Source organism: Artibeus jamaicensis, unplaced genomic scaffold, assembly GCF_021234435.1.
Source record: "Artibeus jamaicensis isolate MK-2021 breed Jamaican fruit bat unplaced genomic scaffold, CSHL_Jam_final contig_354, whole genome shotgun sequence".
Lineage (NCBI taxonomy): Eukaryota > Metazoa > Chordata > Mammalia > Chiroptera > Phyllostomidae > Artibeus > Artibeus jamaicensis.
The window spans coordinates 5,874,153-5,898,736 of NW_026521803.1; the positions used below are offsets into that span (position 1 = coordinate 5,874,153).

At 34.0% G+C, this 24,584-nt stretch overlaps 1 non-coding gene across 1 annotated transcript; it reads right to left on the reverse strand.

The window, feature by feature from the left end:
- Window positions 1-928: 928 nt before the first annotated feature.
- On the reverse strand, window positions 929-1,121 carry LOC119061209 (U2 spliceosomal RNA). The gene has a single exon (XR_005084741.1). It is a non-coding gene; the product is annotated as a U2 spliceosomal RNA (small nuclear RNA).
- Between the last annotated feature and the right edge of the window lie 23,463 nt (window positions 1,122-24,584).

A 24,584-nucleotide genomic window follows, 5' to 3' on the forward strand; every position in this document is an offset into this window, starting at 1 on the left:
ACTCCAGAAATGTGCTATTTTATTTATAGGGCTTGAAGACATGAATTTAATATCAATTTTAAACCAGCGTTATACTAAAAACTTTTGAGAATCTGTAAAGAGCTATGTCTCTTTCTCAGAAACACTTCATCATTTAGTGGTGCCTATTGCTAAATATGATTTTTTAAATAAGTGTTTAAGTAGAGGTATATATATACAACCCATACTGTCAGTTAAATCACAAGCCATGCTGGATACATTATATTCTTGGACACTTGTCATTAGTGCCCACACAATGTAAAAAATCAACCCCAAGATGCTATGACATCATCTAAAACTCACCATAACTATAATGGAGTTCAAATATCTCATCCCTGTACCAGAACTCACAATAAATAAAATTTATAGACAAAAAAAAAGGAAGAGAGAGAAAAAAAGTACTACTGCTTCTCTTAAAATTAGTCCTTTTGTGAAAATCACTGACTTTTCTTAGCAATTTTTAATAACAACTTTCTCACTATTTTTTATTTAACATCAAACATTTCATTCTACATGCCTGATTTATGGAAAGAGTGTTTAAAATAAAATACCTTGAAACTAACAATGGCACCTTGCTCATGCTTTTTGGAAATTATAGTAGAGGATTATTATAAACAGTGACAAAAAATATTGATTTTCTGGATTATTTATATATAGAATTTTCTCTTAGATATAACCATGATAATGGTTGTTTTCCCAGAAATGCATATGCAAGTTTTTACATTAACAGAGAAATACCTTGAAGTTTTTTTCAAAACTTCAGGTTTTCAGAAATTTTAATAAATTCACAAAAGAAGGGGCCGTATATTGTCACATTGTAATTGCCACCACTTCCTTTGTGTTGACTAATTACTACTCTGCCACATAAATAGCGCATGAGAAGGACCACATGTTAATCAGTAAAATTCAGGAGGAATTTGTAAAATTAAAAATTAGCATGATACTATAAAATTACTTTATTTATCAGTGCATCTAATAAAAAATAACTACTGACACTAGGAGGAATCATCTATTAAATCTAAGCTCCTTAAGTCTCATTCATCTTTTTAAACTGATAAGAACAGATACCACACCTGATCTTAGCTAAAAGCCTGAGAAGCTGAAATTATTCGTCTTTTTATTCCCAGTATTTATCATGGTATTAGTCACATATTTCACACTCCAAAATTACAGCAAACAAATAGACTTAAAAAGAATGAAATGGACTTTGGAGAAATTATTTTTCCCTTATACAAGATGATAAGAATTATTGATATGGTGAAATTAATTTACTTAGTGAAAAAATTTTAAATGAAATTTATGAGTCTGACACAGTTGTAAGTACAAGGGACACCACAGTGAACAAATTATATGAAGACCCTTGTCATGAAGCTTCTTACATTCTAGTGGGAAGGAGACAAAAAGTAAATGCTTGCTCTTCTCAGCCTCAAAAGAATTAGTAGAATCTTGTTGAATGACTATGATTGCTTTTCTTTATTCAATGTTTATTCATCGGCTATGTATTTTCTGGCCAATTGTTTATTGTGTCTGCTTTGTCTGAGACACTGTACAATGTTGAAGACTTTCTCAGCTGCAAATACACAGACTCTATACTTAGAGATATCACAGGCTGTTGAGAAAGCATGAAACACAAAAATGATTACAATAAAGTATTTTATCTGCCATAATGAAGCTATACACAAAAAGAAGAAACCTTGGGAAATCAAGGAAGATTAAAAGAGGTAGCTTGTTTTAAAGGAAGGTTTATAGAGAAGTAGAAGAAAAGTGGAACTGAAGAGTGAGTGGGGGAACCTGAACACACAGAGAATGGTGCACACTAAAAGCTGGAGTCGTAAGTTAATGGGCTCTGTGAAAGCAAATGGGACATAAAAGAGAATCAGAAAAGGAAACCGCCAAACTTAGGATCAAATCCTGGATGCCTGCTTGTAAACTGGGCAAGTTACTACCACTCTAAAACTCAGTTTCTTCCCCCGCAAAACTGAAGTTATTATGCCCATTGACAGGCCTGTTGTGAAGATTAAATAAAATACAATATTTCTAATTTCAAGCATACTACCTAAAATATGGTAAGTACTCAGCATATGTTGATTCGTTCTTCTTTTCCTCATAAAACTAAAGAAATTATTGGTGCATTTTTATCATAATGGCATGACATCTTATTATCCCATAGCATTTTTGAGGATGGTCTTTTAAAAAGCAGTAGTTAGGAGAAGACAGTTTTAATAAAAGAAAATGGATGTCTGACCTCAAAGTGAAGATGGAGAGGAAGGGATGGAGACTGCAGATGATTGAGAGGTGAAATAGCTGGACATAGTGATTAACTAAATTCAGAAAATGAAAGAGTAATGTTGTCTAAAAAGACCTCCAAGTTAGCTGATGAAAAATGTGGATTGATGATAGAAAATGTAAGTAGTTGGTTTAGAAGGTTGACATTATGAAATCAATCATGAAAAAGCTGATTTTGAAGTGCCTGTGGGCCATATATGTGGGTTCAACACAAATGTAACCAACAGATATTTGTAGTACAAAAAAGATACTTATATTTTGCAGTCATTAGATTAAAATAAAAGTCTAGGCATAGATAGTATCATCTAGAGAAATAGATTCTGAATATTATTTCCAACTGCCACAAGTGAAAAGATACTCTTCTTATGCCAATTATATTGAATTCTATGATCCTAGTTGGATGCACTGTAAATTGGAAGCACTATTTAACAATATGGTTTGAATTCATTGGCTAAAGAGAAGCTCGCAGCTTCCTTCAGCACTTTTTTTCCTATGCCTGTCACCTCAAGGAGAAATGCTACTATGAAAGAACATTTTATTCTGCCCTGGCTGGTGTAGCTCAGTGGATTGAGTGTGGGCCTGAGTACCACAGGATCATGGTTCGATTCCCAGTCAGGGCACATGCCTGGGTTGCAGGCCATCTCCCAGTAACCATACATTGATATTTCTCTCCTTCTCTTCTGCCCTTCTGTCTAAAGACAAATAAATAAAATATTTTTTAAAAAGAACATTTTATGAGCCTGTGTTTTGAAGGTAGAGGTCAGCGAGCATGTGGCTGGCCCTCCTACCCTTCAGATCACTGACAGTGCTGGACAAAAAAACAGCTTCTGTTTTCTATGCCTTCTTTCTCTTTGTGGAGAAAGATGATGCCCTTTTCTTCAATGCAGCTGATTGAGCTGAAGGTAACACCTGGAGGAAGATGTACCAAATAAGAAAGATCTGGGCTGGTGGCCAAAGCTACTCCCTTACTCAATTCTGAGCTCCCTTCTGCTCTCCATCAATGAGTACACATTTGATTAGTGGTCCTTGGCACAAACTGTTTAAGAACAAAGGTTGCAGTTTGAGCTCAGACTGACATTAGGTAAAATACCTATTTTAACTGACTTTATTCTGTTACTATGACCTATATAGTCTAAGAAAGAGAATACTTTATAGATGCCACCACATTCTCTTTGGGTTGGATAATGCCAGGTAAGTAACAACATATTTTGAATTGATTTTTCCTCTGTGGAAACTATTTGAAAGAAGAATTCAGATAGTCCTGAGGCTATGGTCCAAGTCCATCCTATTATAACCCAAAGGCCTCCTTTCTCCAATTGAATTGTGGATTATCTGAACACAAAAGCCATCCAAATTATCCAATCAAAACTTCTCATGTATAAAGGACACATGGACAAAAACTAAGGGGAGTGGGAATGGGGGGGGGAGGTGGGGAACACAGTGAGGGGTGGGCTGGGATGGGAGTAAAGACAGAAAACTGTACTGGAACAATAATTACATTAAAAAAACTTCTTATGTAAAATTTCAGTGGCTACTGCTTTTAGTTTGTATATGAGGAAGATGTATATAGTGAGACCATGACATCATTCCCCACGTTCAAGATAGAATTACTTTAAATGAAAGTTCAATACAGCCTACTATAATCAGATTGCTACTTTGGATTATGTCAATTATAGCAGCTTCTTCATGTTCATGTCACAAATCATTATCCTCAGCAAACCGGTCCTTACCATACCAAAAGTCACATGTCTGTACTGTAGTTTTTAATACAAACCTTAGGTCTATAAGTTGGAATAAAAGTAAGTGTTTATAATTTGGAAGCACATTTTGGCCTTAAAATAGCAATCCCAAATAAATGAACATGGCACATACAATAAGGACTTCAGTTTCTATTATTCTTTCTAGAGTTAGAATAAACAGTCCAACTAGTGAGTAACCTACAGTTATAGGTCATATTATTATGTTCATATTCTATTATATTTAGACTATCAAATATTTATCATTACCATCTCTTCTCTTTTAAATACTGTTCCTATTCTATGGTCTGCCATCCCAAACTAATTTAACTAAAGAATTGGAGAATAATTCCAAGGCCCAAGTTTCATTCTAACCACTTAAAAAATGAAAAATATTCCCCAAATTTGTGTGCAGGTAAAGTATACAACCATATTAAAATTCCTCTGAGGTTTTCATGGTTATTTCCAAAATAATTAACCTCAGAAAAAATATTGACACTAATTCTAAATTTAAACTTTCATTCAATATTAGTCAAATGAGTAGAAATAATGGTTGTGGCTAATTGTAAATATTTACTGAGTGCCCCCATGTGCTAAGCAGTGTTCTAAGTGCCTTACATATGTTATCTCATGGTGATTATTTTTAACAACACCATAAGGTATGTTTAAAATTAGCTAAGTAAGTAGATCTTAAAAGTTCTTATCATAAGAAAATAATGTAACTGTGCATGATTAATTTTAACTAAAGTTACTGTTAATCATTTTGTAATATATACATGTATCAAATTATCATATCATACACCTAAAATTAATATGTCAAGCAAATATCAATTAAAAATAAAAAATAAAAATGTGCTATCTCACATATTAACAACCACTTGACACAGCTGACATTTTCCTCTGCATTTTGTAGGTGAGGAAGTTGAAGCGCACACAGTTTAACGTAAGGTACTGGCAGTGTGCAAATCTTGTCATTGCTGTGGAGTCTGACATCTGAAGCTACCTTCCAGTTGTTTTGTTATATGTATGTTAAAAATACCATAGAATTCATATAATTTCAAATCTTATCGTTTCCTTGGAAGGAAAATTCTAAACAAGTCATTTTCATTTGTTTACATAGTAATGAAAACCTTAAAGAGAAAACACAGAAATAATTTATCTTTTAGATCCTAAATTCAAGTAGCAGGGCATGAATTTCAATGACACAAATCAGAAATTTTCACACTTTTTGGTCTCAGATTCTTTTATATTCTTAAAAACAAATGAAAATCACAAAATATCCACAGGTTATATCCATAGCTATTTACATATCAGAAACTAAAACCGAGACAAGTTTCAAAACCTAGACTACACAAGAATATGTTCTATTAGCTGTACAGCAATAGTATCATCACTTCAGGCAGCCTTTGGAAACTGCTGTATATTCATGAATGAGAATGAAGAAGAAAAGTAACATTCGAGGATCACCATGAAAATAGTGCTGATTTTGTGGATCCCCTGAAAGGACAACACTTTGAGAACTGCTATAGAAAAGTCGTGGTCCTTATCCTGGCTATTCTCCTCAAAATATACTTTAAACATTGTTTAAAAAACAGAAATGATTTTAGAAGATTCTTACAAAGATAATAATGTTGAAGCTGATCTTCCAATTAATCTTTTGGTCATTTTTTAAGATACAAGTGATGACCATAGTGGTTAGGTCAGGATGAAATTTATTAGTTCACTGCCAAACCTCAGTGACTGCTCTGGCACTGGGAGCTACACTTGGTGACGATTCAAAAAAGGGTTTAAGCAGTTATATGGAAGTGAGGTGAGGTGACATAAAATAAATAACAACCTGTCTGAGCATGCTCTGTGAAGTCACCAGGACTATATTTGAGTCAGAATTGGAATCAGAGGCCCCAAAGTAGGGTGCTCTTATACTCAGTTCTACCCAATAAAGTCGGGGATGGCAAGATCCAGGGAATTAAGCTACTGTCAATCAAATAGTGTTGAGAAGTAAATATGGAAAAATAAATCTAAAACTTAAGCATAAGAATATGTCAACTATACCTCAATTTAAAAATCTTTAAATCTGGCCCTGGCTGGTGTAGCTCAGTGGATTGGGCATGGGCTGCAAACCAGAGGGTTAGTTCCATGATGCTGACAGTGAATACTTGGCTTGGTAGAATACTAAGGTCTCACCCTTCTATTAAACAACAAAGAGCAAACAAATTTTTAAAAACCCTGACTCACTAGTACTTTGTACTTTGATTAAATCACTTTACCATCAACAACAAATGAAAATAACATCAAAATAGTATTTTCACTTCTAAACCATGTACACGAATAGCTATCAAAGAACAAAAAGAGCTTTCATTTAAAAACTGTTGTTTTTTTGCTTTAGTCATTTCACACATCACACACACACAAGCACAGAATGAATAGTGGCTAACATTCCAAAAGCTTGAAATATTTGCATCAAGGTAAATTTAATAATCAACTTCAAAAGTCCATCATTTCTAAATCAGTTCACTTAACTATGTTCATTTGCTTTATAGTCCTATCAATTTCACCTCATGAAAAGGTCAAGTACAAAATAAAAATTAAAGGAATAGAATTGATGCTTTCTGAGTTTCATTCCCAACTCCTTATCAAAGGCATGTTTAAATGCATCTTCCTGAAACTGTCATATTACCCTGTTCTTCCTCAAGCCCTCACCTTTTAGTGAATGATCCTCTGCAGACAAGATTTATGTGACAACATGACCTTTACAAAACAGCAGAGGCACTTCTGTAGTAACAATCAGCAAATCCTAAAACAGCAGCAAACATGTTGATTAGATATCTTTCATTCCCAAATACCCCATACATAGTTCCCTGGAGTTCAGAGATGAATAATCAAGCATATACCATAATTCTACATGAAAGATTTTACTGCAGCCACCTAGAGGAAGCAATTCAATATGTAGCAAGTTTTGCCTTCTTCTCTTGGACTTCCCTATAGACAAAATTAGGCAACGTATTTTGAAGAGGTGAAATGGGAAAAGACAGGCCCTCCCCACCTCGGGCCAAGTGGCAGTAATCTTTACGTAACTGCCACCCAGGACTCTCTCTGACTGAGGAGACAGTGCTTCAGTGCATAAACAGAGGAAGCTGCCCCTTGCCTTTTGGACGTGTAGCTGAATTTGTTCCCAAACCTTATCTCCCTGGTCAAGATAAGGAACTACATCCTCATCTATCAAAATATGTTGAATTACATGTCATCTGAAAACATCCAACCAAACATCCTAAGGGATAGGTAACACTCGGGCCATAAGAGGACTCTCTGCATTTGACAGTTCTTTGAATTCCACATTCTAATATGCAATTTTTTGCCTTGCTTTAACTGCTAGTCCAAGTAGAAGCTTTCAAAACACTAACAATTAAAGAGAAAAAAAAGCAAATTCATCTGAAAAGTTCTGAGTTCAGGGACAGTTTCAAAAGACAAGATGTTTTAAAAATATATACTACCCCAAAACCCTGTGTTGGCATGCCAGTTCATAAAAGCAATAAAATATGCAGAATAAAAGAACAGAAGATTCCCTGGATGTCTTTTCCCCTTTGGGAGGGCCCAATAGTGCTGCTACCATTTCTGCTCTGAGGCTACTACAGAAAGAACATGTGCTGGTGGTAACTTTGGCCAAGACCACTGAGAAAGGATGCCTTGGTACCATCGGCAGCTCATGCTACCTTTGGATATACATCTTTCTTGTCACCCTTGCCATGATGTTGAGGCATTTGAGAACTGCAGAACTCCACTTGTTATCAAGGTAAAAGAAGACTTTCAAGTTTGTTTCTTCCTTAACAAGGCAGTCCTGGAATGACTTGAAAAGCAGAGGCAACAACAATGTTAGGGTTCCAGAAGCATCACTATAAACACCAGCAAGAGAGACAAACAAGTTAGAATTTATGTATCAAAAATATTCTATTTCTATTGCAGCTACAATCACTGAATGACATTACAGTCTTTTTTAAAAGGTTGCTGTTTACCAAGGTCATCTTACAACAAAGTATGTGTTGTCATTTCTGATGATTGCTCCAGATGCCCGTAGCTGTATAAAATAAGGGAGCTATTTCAAAGTAGTTGTTCAGTGGATCATTACTGTCAGTAACCTACATTTATAATCAGCTATTGTACTGATAAAGAGAGAGGAGGTAGTCTGTATCAATAAAAACACTTGAATACCACTCAACAGGAGTTAAATCCTATTTCTTAGATTTCTCTGTTCTTATGAAATATTTCACAGTGCGTAAGTTACCTCATATTTTTAATATATCTGAATACTTTACATTAACCCCACATTCCACATCAGCTTCCACTTCATTTTGCTACATTCCTGTGCAAAAAATAAAAATAAAAAGAGTCATCTACATACTCTGTTCCCTTTTCTTCATTTTGCATCTACTTTTCAGTGCATGCTCACCTGGTTTGCACCCCACAACTCCATTGAAATGTTTTTTTGTCAAGGTTATCAATGGCCCCAGGTTGCTAAGCTGGAAGCAGCATTTGGTAAAGATGGTCATTTAGTCCTCCTTGGAATATTTTCCTCTCTAGTCTTCTGTACCACTATGCTTCCTAGCTTTCTCCCTGCCCCTCAGGCCACTCCTTATGTTCCTTGACTGATACTCCTTCTTACCAAAATCCCAGTGACCTTTCTCAATCTACACTCTCAGATCTCCAATTTAGACTTGTCCTTTTTAAGCCCTAGACTCATATACAGATAGATGGGCAGTTAGATGATTGATTGATTGGTGATAAGGAGTTACATTTCCACTTAGCTATCTCATAGAATTCTTAAAATACAAAGTCTAAAGAAGTCCAAATGGAACTTATACTATCCAAATCCACAAATGTGTTTTTCTCTAAATCATTGCTAATCATATGATCATTCAATACATAAAAGATTTATCTTCTATATCTCACCAATGACATACTACATTATCTCCAAAAATGTCTTTCTACTTCTCTTTTCTTCCATAGCTACCACCCTAACCAAGTATCTTGTACTGGTCTCAGCCTATTAATAATTAATATTGTGGCTGGACTACTCTTGTGGTTCTTACTATGATTGCAAACCACCCTTCAGCAATTACTATCAGGAAACTGAAAAGTTACAAGTTTATTACTTACAAGACCTAAAAACTACACAGTATACCTGCTGCCACACAGTAAGGTCAAGGTCATGGGTAGAGAGAGAAAGAGAAAGCATACATGCCTTATGTGCTACTTTGCTGGAGTCAAGGGCAGGGACCTAGGACAGGCTTTGTAGTAGACTCACTCTTTACTGGTGAATTTAAAACATAAAAGCAAGAATTTAAAGCACGGGAAGAGAAAAATGTAGCCTAAAGAGTCAGTTACTGAAATCAACCAAGATCTCTAAAACAAAGGAGCCTCAGTGGAGGAAGGCAGCCTGGCCCTTTATCTAGTTATACGGCTGGCAAGGTGCTAACGAGATAGCTGTCTTTGAAGTGGATGTCTCTTTGAAATGGATACCTAGGCAACAAAAGTTGAAGTTAGGCACTTGCATTATAAATAATAATATAAAAATTAAAAATCAACATGCTTAACTGAATGTGCTTAAGAGTTACCTCTGCTTCTACTTTGTACTCCCATCAAATTATTTTTTCTACGCAGAAATATAAAACCCTAAAATTATATCTCTCCTGCATCTGAAAACTTTTTATTGCTCTTTATTAAACCTAGACTAAAATCTCAACTCTTCATCATGGACCAAGACTCTGCATAGCTGAACCTCCACTTCATCTCATGCCATTTTTCCCTTATTTGTTACCTTCCAGTCACATTAGCTTTTTTAGCCCTTTTTCTTGGTTTCTAGAATATACTCCTACAATTTCCTCTAACTCACAGCCTTTGCATTAGATGCCATCTTTGTCTGGAATGCTCTCTATCCACCACCATTTTATAGGAAGTATTGAATGTAGTTATTTTGCCATATATTCATTTATGCATTGTAAATAGACAGTAAGTCTCAAAAACGAGTAATCATATCTCTATTGCTCTCATAATATATACAAAGTAAGTAGTTAGTGTCTGGCACTGCATAGGAAGCCAGTAAATATTCACTTCATTTCTTTAATAATTTCACTCATGTATTATAATCATAAAGCATTAAGATTTTATACTGTTTAATGTACTTCTCCTATTATCTTTTGTCTTCTCATATCATTGTTTTACTACTCAATATGCTGAAAGGTATATCAATACAGCTTTGTTAAGTTATATGACCAAATCATATGATAAACACATAAAACACTGTCACAGACCCATCCATTTAAACTCCATGTGACTTTAGAAAAATAGAACTGAGGATAAAATGGCTTAATATAATATGGATAACCAATACTGAGTCAATCATTAGGATACTTACCATACACATGGGTACTTATTGTGGCACTGAGTCACCTGATATACCTGATATATCAATCTTTTCAAAATTTGGGCCAAATAAGTAAAGTCTGTTCTTTGAAAAGTTCAAAATAAAAGTATACATACTTATATATACATACATATATGTATATATATTTATATGTAAATATATTTAAAAACACAAAAGCAGAATACAGCATGGGGCAACAGTAGATTTACAGCTGGGAGTATGTAAAACAGAGTTCATTCTTCTATTATTATTTATTAATTATTGCATTATTTTCTATATGAGCAACTATGCCCCTACTTTTGCCCTACCCTGTATAAAACAAATAATTGAATTAAAGGTATTTAAAACATTTAATGAAATAGTGAGTGAAGGGACTATGAAAAGAGAGTGTTAATTCTCTTCTTATTTTTTTAAAAGATACACAATTTCAGATTCTGGATGATAATGAAAGAGAGAAGTTGTATTGAAATGAATAAAACATTGTAAAAATAGAATGCAACCATTAAGAGGCTTGAGTACAATCATGACTAGGCACTATAGTTGAATAACTACTAGGAAAAAAAAACAAGAAAGGCAATACTGAAAAACAAATAATTCAGTGAGGACAAGTAAAAGGTGTGGGTCCAAAGGGTCAAAAGTTTTCTCTGATCTATATGGCACAATAATCTGTTGTACAGTTAACCATTTGAAAGAGATATTTCAATTTGCCTGAGGCTCTTTCTCTTTCTTTCTCTCTCTTTTCCCCTGTCTCTCATATTAACATGCAATAATATTTCCTAGGTCAGGACTGTGACTCCAATCCACCAGATTAATGCCAAATATGCATGTACACAAGACCTACAAGTCTAATGAGAGTGTTTTCAGACCATAATTCCACACAGCTTCAATACCACTGCCTGCTACTCTACATGGAGCATGTCTTCCTGCTTGTTTTAATGTGACTTTACTCACCTGAAGTTAAAACAAAAAAATAAAATAGGCAAAAGGCTTTAAGGTATCCAAAGAAAAACAAAAAGTGAATTGGATTAGACATGGATTACTATAAGCACTAAATTATTATTTACCTAATATTTTCATTTCATTGGCTATTGTCATGCCATGCTCCAGTTTTGCCAGACCTCATATTCAATACCATGACAATAATTACATGATATTTCGAGTAGCTTTAAAACATAAACAATAAGAAAAAACTCCACTGGAAAATTTTACATGCTTTTTTTTCACTGAAGTGATAGGAATTTTAATAAATCTATGACTTGCATTGAAAATAGCAAGAAAAAAGACATACATGTTTAATTAATATTGTCTCATAGAAAATAGTCATGATTAAAAAATAAAGCTAGTTAGTTGTTTGTTTGGGTTTTTTTTTTTTGAATAGCTACCATTGCTATTTAATAGCTTAGAAAAATATAAATAGAATGTATCCATTCTCAATGAGACTGTACTGGTGACTAAAATTACTTCATAAAAGAAAACACAGGCTATTTTAGGAAAATGTACAATTTTGGATGGACTGGGATAGATTTTAACTATCTTTCTAACATTCAAGTGAGCTTTTTTCTGTCTAAGGTGGTCTAAAATCTTCAGATATCTTTTTCTTTTCCATTATTAACTCAGCAAAGATTAAGCTTTGACAAATGGTACTGTGCTGGGTAATAGGAATACAAAAATAAATAGTACTTACTCTTAAAACACTCACAGTTAAGTTTCTTTCGTTATTTTTGAAAGCAGCACTTAATTATTCAAATAAATTATGTCACCTCATGTAGAAAATATAATTTATGCTTCACCAAAACATCCATACTTTGAATGTTAGTAATGATTTTTAGAAATGATTCTATATTACCCACTGGAAGAAAATTTTAGTTCTGAGATTCCTAAAAAACGTCCAATGGGGTACTAATGCTTCAGCATATCACCAGGTATGGTATAGCAAGGAGAAAAAAATGCTGTATTTAAAAAGTTAAACATAATCAAAAAATTTCTTGGTTATGGAATATCTCTGAAAATCTACCATGTAAATAAACATGCATTATAAATTTGTCAACAGAGAAAATATATTATCTGGAATGTCTGGAGTTCTTTTCACAGTGAAATCTTAGTTTATGGGAGAAACTCACAGAAATCAAGTCTAACAGAATATATTTTTGGAACTCTAAATGAGGTACAATTTAATTGATTCAGAGATGGGTCAGCAAGTACTCATATCTAATTTATCCTATTAATTTACAGCTATCAATTTCTCTTAAAATTTTTTCTAGAAATTTCTAGCTTGATTTGCATTTTTAAATGACCCTTTATTCATAATTTGAGTCTGCAGGAGTATCAACATCTATTCACATGGACGTCTTCCTGCTCTCTTCTTGAAGAATTCATATGCCAGGCTCTAACCAGCCAACATAAAATAATGTGATACAGAGAAAAGGAAGGTCAGTGAATGAAATAAGGGAAATATTTTTAACAAATGTTGACAGGCACAGATGATTTTAATTTTTCAAGAAGAAAATTGTACAGATTCTAGTGCTTATAGAATACCAAGATCGAGGCCTCAGAATTTCAATGAAAATTCTGCCTCTAGAATCTCAGGTAAGTCATTTCATGTTTCTGTGTTTATATCTCTGCACTAACATAGAAAGTTAGATGGACAAGACAAAATAAAAACATTTGAAGCTCTGGGTTTTATTTTATTTCCATAGAAAATATTTGCTAAAACCAATTGAAAAGTAAAAGCCTGCTCTTAATAAGTGGAAAATTTTACCTCTTAAGAAATCTCAATACATATAAGCCAAATGTATTGTTCTAAAAAGTCAACTTTTATAATTACATGCTAATGCAAAATTAGTTTAGGATTTTACTGGGAACCTAGAGATAGTTCACTTACACATATTCTGGAAAAACTTTCCAAATAAACTTCATCCCTAACCAATACAGTAAATTCTCAGAGTGTTTAACTGGGAAAATTATTACAATGACACCACTCAACTACATTTTGTTTTCATTCAAACTTGACAATACCCCTACCACATTGAGTTTTAAAAGTAGGCTGAGGAGAAAAGATGGCTGTTGCTTAGATATAACCAGACAAAAAGCAGACAGAAAAGAGATATAATGCAGAACATGACAGCACATTCTTTCTAACAGCACAATTATTGAGGCATCTGTTCTTAAAGCACATGATTCTACTGCATCTTTGTTTTACCTGATGGATAAAAGAACAGGAGCATTTTAAATCATGAGAATGACAAAGCTACAATATGTTACTTAAATGCAAAAGTTGTTAATTTAGTAATGTCATGGACAGGGTTAATTAACGGTATCCTATCCTGAAGGTTATATCTATAGCCAGAAAAGTCATTCTGTCACTAAATGACTTACTGTCCCAGTTCCCAGCAGAAGGACAGATCTGCACAGCGTCGTGATATCCCAGTCAGGAAGGGGTGAGGATTGGAGGGATGGGGGCACTGAGCAAATTTTTTCTTGAGCCCATTTCTGTTAGTGATACAGTGATGTTTACTGGCATGACTCAGAAAGCATGTGAGTCATCTGTATAATAAATGAGACAACTTTATATCGTTCAGCTTCTGCTCACTTCCTTATAGCAAGAGAAAGTAAGGACAATTTCTGTTTTCTGTCAGGTTTTCCCAAAATGATCAGTCACTGATGGCTCATATGTCCCCATCAGAACTGTATGAAACTATGAAGTCACAGCTTGTATCGCCAGCAACCCAGGCAGGAATGTGGTTGCCAAGCACACAAGCGCCTGCAGTAACTTACCACTTCAATGTTACTTTTGACAACAAATCTAAGGAGCTCAGTCTTCTCAGCAAGAAGCTTGCTGAGTTCTATCTTATGTTGCTGCTACTTGGTCTCCACATGAAGGACCGGTCAGTTTTAGGCTTCCGTTTGCCAAAGCTGACTCATGTAATTTTGACTCTGCACTCCAGGTCCTCTTCACTTTTCCTGTTCAACTAAAAGACCCAGTCAACTTCAAAAAAAAAATCTGACAGAATTAACAGGTTGAGTTAACAGCTCAATTTAATCAGGAAGTGGTGGGGGAGAACAAGCTAAATGATATATTTTTTGAATACAAATGGGAGTAAGGTGATCACCACTTTCTTGGGTGTGGGGCATGCACACAAGCAGAATAGCGCAGAAGTTCTGTAACTTAATATCCGCTATATAGGAGGGGATATGAAAGAATGTCACATAGCACAGTTAGAACCAAATCATAACTTTCAAATTGAGAAGATAAAATCTTACAATGCTTTATTTGAGGGTTACAAATGAGTTGAGCAATTGTCTAATCCTCTCATCCATGTGATGCAGAATAGTCTTCATAATAGCTTCACAGGCAGTCTTTTTTTTCACCTGTCAGTCACTGGAAATTCACCGATTTACAAAGCAGCCCACATTTTCACAGATCAATTCTGATGACTAAAAGGTATTCCTTGCAGTGAGTAGAAATCTAATTCTCATTCTGGCTATTTAACAGATCTGGCTGAGAGCTTATCTAAGAAACATACTTCACAGTTTATATCCCAGCCCACTCTTATTCTTGCACTTTGCACAATTCTAATTTGTTTAGGACTGTGGTCAGCATCCATCTAGCCCCAATAGTCCTGTTCTTCACTGTGCTTCTGACTCTGCTCTGCTCAACCAAAGAACTGCCTAGTGAGTTCAGTCAGCTAGCCCATCAACTTGACCATGGTTGCTGTTCAGATAATAACCTTGTACAGAGATGTTGCACTTGGCTCTGATGCCCATCTTCTTGTCCTAGGCATCACTCTGCTCAGCTCTCAGTTTTCCCTCAAGGATCCTCCATTCCATGATGGCAGTTGTGCATTCCAATTTAGTTCTACCTAACTGTTCTGTTTTGAAAGCTCTCTCCCACATCCTTCTGACTTTCAATGTGTATCATGAATTGAAGGAAGACTATGCTCAATTCTGAGAGAGCAGTGAATAAGCAAAGATTAAAAACCCTGGCAAGAATTGATAACTACCTGAATTTAGGCAGTGGATAATAAATCATGAGTACAAAAATATTAAAAAGTTAGCAATTACAAAATTTGGTAGCTGAATTGCTGAAATTCATTGAAAGTGTGTATGTGAGAAGAAAGAACATAAAATTATAATGCAAAGAATAGTACTATTCACCAAATTAGATGATACAGAAATAATTTGATGAAAACTAATGATTCTTTTATCAATCTGATAGACTCAAGGTACCTTGGGGCCTTCCAAACTGAAATATTTATTAGGTTGTAGAAATATGGATCTGGAATGCAATAAAGAGATCTCCTTGATCAGATTTTAAAATCCTCGAAATGTAAAGGATATGTTGAAACAAAGGTTTTCTTTAAGGTGCCTGTAGGAATTAAATTTAGAGTAAAATGCTCAGAGATAATGATGGAGAATTTTGGAATTATGACTTTGACTTTTAAAGACTGAGCAGAAAAAGAACAGTCCTCAGAAGGAACCTAGAATAAATAGCTAATAATAGTAGCAGAAGGAAAAAGTTAAGATTTAAATTATGAAATTCAAAGGAAGTGATAACTCCATGAAGACGATAGCAGTTAGTAACAAATGTACCTCAGAGTTAAATGCTGTGATAAAAATTTAACCTCTTTGGAAATACAGAGGTCAATGACCCCAATAGCGGAAACTGACTAGCTGCTTAGAAAACTTCTTTTTTCTCCTGGGCACACAAACAAACCAGTTTTCAGCATCACTTGCAATTAGATGTTGTCATCTGAGTGAGCTCTGGCCAATAGAGTGTGAGCAGATATGATAGGTGCCACATCCTGTTTTACCCTAAAAAATTTATTACATGTGACTGTTACTCCCCTTGTCTGCCAGTCACATTCAGAAGATAGAACAGAAGGCTCTAAGATCCTAGAAAAAGAAGGGAGAGTAGGTGTTAGGAGTCCACGGCCCTAAATCACTTTTGTAGCAGTTTACTGTCCCTGCAATCCTCTACTGTCCCCTACAGCCTCCAGTTGACCTTTATGAAAACAAAAATACATTTCTGTTAAACCACTAAGATTTGGACACTATAAATTATAACTGCTAGATTACCTTTACTAATGCAAAGACCTCAACAAAGGATTTTCAGTGCATTGGTAGGGAGTCAGGAAAAATAAAGCAGAGATGAGTATGTGCATTATAGATTTTTTTGACAAATATTTTATTATTTTGATCAGTATGCAAAAGAAAAAAAGAGCCGCAATGATGTTTAGGGTTCAGGTTTTTAAATATTCAGTGGATCAAAATGAGCTTGACTGGCCATAAAAATAAGATTGCCAAGTCTCATCTCCCAGCAATAGGAAGAAGTTGAACTAATGAAGAAAGGCTCCTCTCGGTGCAGCTCTGACTTCATAATCTTGGGGGAAGGAATGGTTAGAGAGTTAGAACTGCTTCATGGAAGGGAATGAAGTATGAACATTATGCATTTATTTACTCAACAGTTTTTATTGAGTATTTATTACGTGCAGTTATAAGCAGTGGGCACATAGTAGTAAAGGGATAAAAGTTTCTGTCGTCATATATCTCATACTTGGGTGTATTCTACATTCTTACATTCATCATTATAAGAAAACTAAGCAAACTCAAACACAGGAGGCTCTGCTGTGATATACATCCTGATTTCTAAATGTATTTTAGTACTCACCTAATCCTATTCAAATACCCAGTGAGAACAAAGGAAGCAGACAAAAATTGAAGCTCAGTGGGGGCTAAGTCATGGTTCAAGAAAAATTTGTTGCTAATTATCACATCTGTACCAGCCATGTCTGTTTGAACAAAAATCCCTAGAATTAAGAGAACACTCTGCTTGAGAGCAGGGATGAGTGGTTAGGGAGAGGGGAACTTTTCTCTTACGGCTATTAGAGTCTCCAAAATAGATTTCACTTAGATCACTTCCTCTTACTTAGTGTGTGCATTGTGTGTGTGTGGGGGGAGGTGTTTGTTGAAAAGTTCTATCCACCAAAATGAGGATAGGCTAAAAGAAATTTAAATAATTTTTATAAATTAACTAAGTCATTAAGCTATTCTTCAATGTCTTTCATATTTTGAGAGTATCTTTGGGATATTGTAACTACATTCAATTGTCTTAAAATTGTTTTTAATTGTTATGCTTCTACCTTTATATTTATAGAAATAGCAGTACATGTCACAACATTCAAAATCTCACAATACTAAGAGCAGTAATTCTCTAATACAGCTGGGTGACTCTTTTTCCGAGACAGATGAAAGATACATACATAGATAAATTTATGCACATGTATATTTACATATACACATGTGTATCTATTCATATATGCTTTTTTTTACAGAGTCCCATGTGCACTACCCTCAGCCAAATCTCTCTAAAATCTGCCACACCCAAAAGCCTTTTATTCCTTAATGACAAATTCATAAGGGAAACAATAAATATCTCATTGTTTGATGTAGCTAAATAGTCTCCAAATTACAGGGGCATGATTTTATCAAAGGAGCCACAGAATGTCACTTCTACAGCTCCCACCTCAGCTCCTGTAAATGTATTGCTTATTTAGTGATCTGGGAAAGACTGTGCTCTTGGGCCAGGTGCTCAGTGGTTTCTTGTTTTAAGGCCTTAAAGCCTTTGTATTACAACACAAGGATAGCTTTTCATACAAATCCATCTGCCTATTTTCCTAATGGGAAAAACATTCAAAACTTTGCCATTAAATTGTGGAATGAAGTGATTAATAAAAAATGCATTTCCCCCAATAGGGAATTAGGCCTTAATGTTGTCTAATGAGGTGGATTTTCAAATAATTACACAAAATGGTGATGCCAAGCCCAGCAAACACACAATTTGGATAATAAAGTAGGATTACATATCAGTTAAGTATATGGTTTTATTTAATGACTAGAGAATCGATGAGCAAATAACATAAGAGCATATACTTATAAACTTTTATTAGTTTATGAAATCATATCTAAAATAAGAACTGTATCATATATTTCAAATTCTATACTATTTGATCACCTATTCTAAAATATTCTTAGATAAAATTACATATTGTTGGCTTTTTCTTTCTCTTTTTCCCCCAGAACTCTACCTCATTTCAGTGAACAGAGCATTACCATCAGGACAGAAGCCTTCTCATGTCACAGTCTTCCCAAAGAGAACCACCATTTTGACTTTGAGTGTTACAATTCCAGTTTGCCTTTTACTGAACTTTATGTAAATGGAATCACAGTATGTACTCTTCTGTTTCTGGCTTCCTTGATCTAGCATTATATGTGAGCGTTCCATTCATTGTGTTGGATATAATTTCAGCTCGTACATTCTGATTTCTGCAAAGTATTCCCATATGTGCATAAACAGCATGTTACTCATTCTATTATTTTTGGATATTTGTGTTGTTTTCATTTGGGACAATTATGAGTAAAGCTGCTCTCTACAATTATATACATATGTTTTCATGTCATACATAATTATTTCTGATGAGTAATTAACTGGAAATGGAATTCTTTAGCAAGTATCAGTAAATATTTCCCAATGCGATTATATAATTTGCTGACCAATTTTGCACCATAAAAGAGTTTTGGAGGTTCCAAACCCCCTCCAACACTTGGTATTCTGTGTCTTTGTCATTCTGGTGTTTGTGTAGTCCATCATGGTTTTAGGTTTTAATTTAAATTTTTCTGATAACTAATAATGTTTTATGTACATTTTATATGTATATGAAGCATTTGGATAGCTGCTTTTGTGAAGCATTTTTTTCAAGTATTTTGTACCTTCTTTTTTGGTTGTCTACTCCTATTGAGTTGCAGCAGTTGTTTGCCTGTTTTGTGATTTATTGTTTTACATTCTTAATGTTATATTTGATGAACATAAGTTCTGAATCTTCAAATAGTTTAAGTTCTCATTTTTTTGATTATGGTTAGCACATTTAGTGTTCTGTTGAAGAATTATTTGTCTACTCCTAAAGCATAAAAGTGTTTTCCAATGTCTTTTTAAAGAAATTGTTTATCTTTATCATTTATATCTGCAGTCTTCTTCATCAGTGTGTGCGTATGTGCTTGTGTGTGTGGAGTTAAGCAGGGTCAGCCTTTGTTCTCTTCATATAAATATTCAATTGACTCAGCACGATGTATATAAAAGGCTTATTTCCATGTTTCCTCATGAATCAACTTTGTTGGAAACAAAATGATGTATATCTGGTGTCAATAACATACTTTCTCAATTACCTCAACTTTGTAGTAGGTCCTTCTATTCATAGGTGTAAGTCTCCAACTTGGTGCTTTTTATTAAGATCACCTTGGCTGTTGTTAGTCAATTAAATTTCTAAGTGACTCTTATAATCCACACATTAATTTCAAAAAACCTCACAGGATTTGTATTGTGATGCCCTAAAGCGATAAACAAATCTGGAAAGAACAAACTTCTGTTGTAGAAAGAAGAAGTGTCCACAATTTTCATCCCTCCCTATAGTCATCTTTTTGCAATGAATCCTTGAAGCCCATTTTTTCAAGTTCTAACACCCCTGAGTCTGAGCAAGACATAGGACTTGTTTTGGATAATGAAATGCAGTAGAAATGACATGTGTGGTATCATCATAAAGTATTAAGAAGCTTTGTGTTTATTCTCTCTCCCTTGGAACCTGACAAGCCACCATAAGAACAAGCTCAGGATAGCCTGCTTAATAATGAGAGACAAATAGCCCTGTAACACCTGTTGCCCATATGAAAGACACACAGCTTCCAGTATGTTGGTGAAGTTATTCTGGACCAACTAGACTCCAGCGTATATGTGAGAGCAGTCAAAATCAGATAAGCATGACCTAGGTCTGTAGACCCTTCCATATGACTGTGAGATTTATGAATAGTGATAAGTAGTTGTTATTTTAAGCCACAGAATGTGGAAACAATTTGTTAAATAACTATTTTTAACTAACAAAACATATTCATATATTGTGTCTCTCAATCTCTTACCATGATATATCAATTTATTTTATCTTTTTAAATTTCTCTAGTTTTATAATTTGCAGTATAGAAATGCTTTGATTTGTTTGTTTCATAATTTTAATACAATTGAAAAGTATATACTTTTAAACTCAATTGAGAATTATGTAACTTTAATTTTCTAGTTACTTGTTTCTAGTTTAAATTATAAAATTGGTTTTTACATATTGAAGTTGTATTCTATGATTATGCTACCTCCAGTTTATTAATTTTACTAAGTTGTCTATAGGGTCTTTGTAATTTATTTCACAGTCCTATTTTGTTAGAATAATGAAGGTTTGGTTCCTATCTTTCCCATGTTTATTACCTTTTCTTCTTTTACTTGCTTTCTTGTACTGTGTAGAGTATATAGTACAATGCAGAAAGGAACTAGTAAAATGGGCATTATCATCACATTTCCAGTTTCATTTTATATAACTCTAATGCTTTATTTTTAGAAATTAAGTATATTTTATAATATTAAAAATTATCAAAATTTATTCTAAAGTTCACAATTATCCTTTAATGCAACAAATGACTTATTTTTGCACACAAGAACATTTATTTCCATGTTATCTAGGAGCACCAAATTTATTTTTAAACTTTTTTAAAGAATATTTTATTGTTTATGCTAGTACAGTACCAATTTTCTCCCTTTGCCTCCCTCGACCCAGCCCACCCCTACTTCCATAGTAAATCCCCACATCATTGCCCAAAACTTAAATATAAGTCATGATACCATAAAAATCCCACAGGAAAACATAGGCTGTAAAATTTCAGATATCCAACATAGCAATATTTTTGCCAATATATCCCCTACAGCAAGGGAAATAAAGAAAAAATAAGCAAATGGGACTTCAAATTAAAAACCTTCTGCACAGCTAAAGAAACTGCCAGCAAAATGAAAAGGGAACTGACTGCACGGGAGAACATATTTGCCAGTGATATATTGGACAAGGGTTTTATCATCAAAATATATAAAGAGCTTGTTTGTCTCAAGACCAGGAAGACAAACAATCCTATTTAAAGTAGAAAAAAGGACCTGAATAGACACTTTTCCATGGAGGACATACAGAGGGCCCAGAGACATATGAAAGGATGCTCAGCATCACTAGCCATCAGAGAGATGCAAATTAAAACGTCAGTAAGATACCACTTCACACCAGTAAGATGGCCATCATAAACAAATCAACAAATAGGTGTTGTGGAGGATGTGGAGAAAAGGAAACCCGAGTGCACTGCTGGTGGGAATGCAGACTGGTGAAATCAGTATGGAATTTCCTCAAAAAACTAAAAATGGAACTGCCTTCTGACCCGGCAATTCCACTACTGGGAATATACCCAAAGAATCCCAAATCAAAAGAATTGATGCACCCCAATGTTCACAGCAGCACTATTTATAATAGCCAAGTGTTGGAAACAGCCTAAGTGCCCATCAGTAAATAAATGGATTAAAAAATAGTATTGTATTGTGGTTTATCTACGCAATGGAATATACTCAATAGGGAAAAAAGAAATTCCTAACTTTTGTGACAGCATGGATGGAACTGGAGACTATTATGCTAAGTGAAATAAGCCAGTCAGTGAGGACAAATACCATATGATCTCACCTATAAAAGAAATCTAATAAACAAAATAAACTAATGAGCAAAATAGAACCAGAGGTATAGAAGCATGAAACATATTCACAGATGTAAGAAGGGTTAGGGGAGGTGAGAACTGATTGAAAGAAGGTGAAGGATTTGTCAAAGAATATATATGAAAGACCCATGGACGTGTACATTTCTAATTTCAGAGAGAAATATTTCAGCATTTCACTATTAAATACCATGTTCCCGATAACTTTTTATTATATTAAGAAAAATTCTCTTCCATTCCTAACTTACTAAATTTTTTTAAATAATTTAAAATAAGCTTTATGAATGTTTTTTAATTTATCAGGTACAACAACTGAATCTATCAATATGATCACAAAATTTTTCTTTCTTTTTTATGTTATCATAGTGAATCAGACTGACAACTTTATAAATTATAAGTCATTCTGGCATGCCTGAAATATATTTTCTTAATTTGTTTATGATTTTTGTACTTTTGTTAATAAAAGAGACTGGTCTGTGTGTTACAGTTAATATGATATCCTTATTAGACTTTGGTATCAGCATTATACTGGTCTCTCTTTTCCTAATCTTTCAAAGAGTTTATGTAATATTGGTGTTGAATATCCACAAATGTTTGATAGAATTTACTGTTGTAGCCATTAAGCCTGGGATTTTTCCTTAAGAAAAAAGTTTTAATAAAGGACATAATTTTTAATAAATACCCAGCTTTTAACATTATGTATTCCTCTATTAGTTTAAGTTATACATTTAAAATTTCTATGCTTTTAAAATTTTCTAGATTATTTCGCTTATTTCTAGAATATCCTTTGTTCTTTTTAATTCCCATAGTATCTATAGTGATACTTATTTTTTAATTGTTAATATTAATTACTGATATTTCATTTTCTCATTTCTTGATACAATTATGCTGAGTTTAAATCTTTTCTTAGTGGCAAATTTGACTGAATTTTTTGTGTTGAAAATTTTTTTCTATTCTATTAATTTCTATTTTTATTTTCAATTTTTTTCCTCCTTTCTTCATCTTGTTTTGCTTTTCTTTTTAAATTTTTAAGGTTGAAGATAAGGTCATTTATTTTTCATTTTTCTTTTTTTCAAACATGTATTTAGAACTACGTATGTCATTCTAATCACTGCTTTACCCAGATCTCACAAGTTTAAGAGTATTCTCTAATTTCATTGTGATTTCTCAATTAACACATGACGTTTTTAGATGTTTTTTTTAATTTCCAGCTACTTAGGAACTTATCTTTTTAATAGTGACACCCAAAAGAATTCCACTGTTATTAGAATATACTCTACCCAATTATTTTATATTTGTGGAGGCTTTATTTATGTTCCAGTACATACTCAATTTTGGTAAATCTTTTATTTACACTATTTATTTATAGAGTTAATAGAGATCATCTCTATCATTGAAGAATTTTTGTCTGCTTTTTCTACTAGTGGTCAACACAGCATAAGTATTTTACATAGAAATAGGACTATAATATCTTCCTCGTAGATGTATCCCTTTAATATTATTAAAATATTCCTTACTATAAGTGGTAATTCTCTTTGCTTTCAATTATACATTCTTGATATTAGAATAGCCATACCAGCTTTGTAAGTATATTCACAGCCATTTTTAAAGATTTTATTTATTCATATTTTTAGAGAGAGGAAGGGAGAGAGAAAGAGGAGAGATACATCAGTGTGGGGTTGCCTCTCCCATGCCCCCTACTGGAGACCTGGCCCACAACCCAGCAGTGTGCCCTGACTGGGAATCCAAATGGCTGCCCTTCGGTTTGCAGGCCAGTGCCCAATCCACTGAGCAACACCATCCAGGGTGGAATTGTAAATTGCATATATAGACATTCCAATTGGTTTTATTTTTATATCTTCTATGTATATACTTAACATTTATTCTTTATTCTAGCTTTTTGAATCTATGGAACACAATTATCGTTGTTATAATATTCTCGTCAACTAATTTTATCATTTGTGTCATTGCTAGGTGAGTTTCAAGTGAGTAATTTCTCTCCTAATTATGAATTACATTTCCCTGCTTCTTTGTCTAGCTAGTAATTTTTAATTGGATGCTAAATATTATCAATGTTAACTTGTTGGTTGTTATATAGTTTTCATGCCTATAAATATTTTTGAGCTTTGTTATGGGATAAAAATTATTTGGAAACTGATGCTTTGTGGTCTTGCAGAATTTAGTCAAAAATTAGTTTTTCCAACTACTGAAGCAAGACACTTTATACTCTACCAAATAAATGCTCAGTGAATCATTAGGTTTGCACTCTTGCTATTTAAAACAGGCACACTACTCCTGGCACCAAGTACTGTTCCCTCTATTTCCAACCTTGAGTAGTTTTGCGAAACACAGGCACCCGTCAGCACTCAACTGAATGGTTGGGGTACTCTCTGAAGATTTCCAGAGTTCTCTCTCAGAGCAGCTTTCCCCCTTCAATTGTTCTGCCCTAAAATTTCCCTATTCTCGGCTCTGTGCTTTCAACTTCTGCTCTGCCTGGTTTCTTATTCTTTATGAAA